We start from the raw sequence: 1,397 nt of genomic DNA, 5'->3' as shown, positions 1-1,397 counted from the left end.
TTAACAGAGACTCTCAATGTAATAATAAAAACATTCTACATAAAATACTTGTCTTTGCATTGTATTGATTTCAGCTACAGATTTACTTTTTAGCAACTTCAGCTTGATTAATTGTTTACCTTGGAATGGAAAACTCTTCATGGCAGCAACAGTAGAGTAGAGAAAAGGGAACAGCTCTTCCCTCTGTGGAGCAGGAGTTGGTAATAAATAGGAACAAGAGTGCCTCCTTTTCCAGAGTTCTGGTGGGAAGGAGTACTCTGCCTTCAGGGCAGCTCTTTGGGCTTAGGGCAGTTCCCTCCCTCAGTATTCCTTAAGGTGCAGGAGTAGGTTACCTGCTCCCAGTCTTTTACATCTTATTACTTCAGATTGAATCTTCTTTACAGGCCATTTTTTCCTCACAGGCTGTAAAACCATTGCCCCTAAATGGCACCTTTTATCCACCCTTTGACCTTACAGATCATAAAAATGTGAAATAAAGGTTAGATTTTTTTTGTTTAAAATAAAACTACTTTTAATTTTTTTAAGTATTTTAGATTTTTTTTGTCTCTCTGAAACAACTGATAAAACAGATATTAATGTCCTGGCTACATTGGCAAACCCAAAATCTTCACATTTACTATATTTTTACTTCCAGAACTAGTTGCTAAATTTGCCTGAAGGGTCTTAAAGTTCTGTTGCTTGACGGAAGTTTCAAGGCATATAGAAGCATTTCACAGTCTGAGATACAATTACTAATGTCAGGAAGAATTCACCTTGCACATCAAACCCCTCTGCATGTCTGCCTTTGCTAGTTCTTCAGGATTCGTGGTCACAGAGGCATTACAATCCAGTCTGGGGAGCTCAGTTTGTTGCTGACTAGGAGAGAGTGGGGAGAGGGTAGGCAAGCACCTTTTGAGGGCACGGAAATTCCCAGATGTGTGGCTTTCTATAAGATCCAGATCAAATGGAGGGATGTCTACAGATTGTGCACATAACCAGCCAATGGATTCCGCCCTAAATCTATGGTACTTTTGGCCCCATAAAAAGCATTAATTACAGAAATGCTGGAGAAATGTTTTTGCACTAGAAGACTAGAGTGGAAAGTCTAAAAATTTCCAATTTGATTTTGAATCCTCTGGTTACTTAGGGCACATTAATCAGGATCGCCATGGAAGAAACATGAAGACAAAAGATATTGTTTAGAAAACAATGATTATTTATTTATTTATCATCAGTACTGGGACCTTGAAACAATAACAAACTGTTCAGCAACTTAGAAAAGGTCTTTTTGTATATTTGTGTGAATGTCAGAATGAGGAGGTTGTTGATGTTCTCAAATGTTCTGACTGGGTTTTGGACAATGGGTGGAGCAACTTCTACCTTCTGCAGTCCTCATTGGTGCATTAGAGCTGCATGTA

The sequence above is a fragment of the Pipra filicauda genome, unplaced genomic scaffold, assembly GCF_003945595.2.
Source record: "Pipra filicauda isolate LSUMZ 115617 unplaced genomic scaffold, ASM394559v2 scaffold2_size9829703_pilon, whole genome shotgun sequence".
In the NCBI taxonomy this organism is placed as follows: Eukaryota; Metazoa; Chordata; class Aves; order Passeriformes; family Pipridae; genus Pipra; species Pipra filicauda.
Note: the sequence above shows the minus strand (reverse complement) of the source record.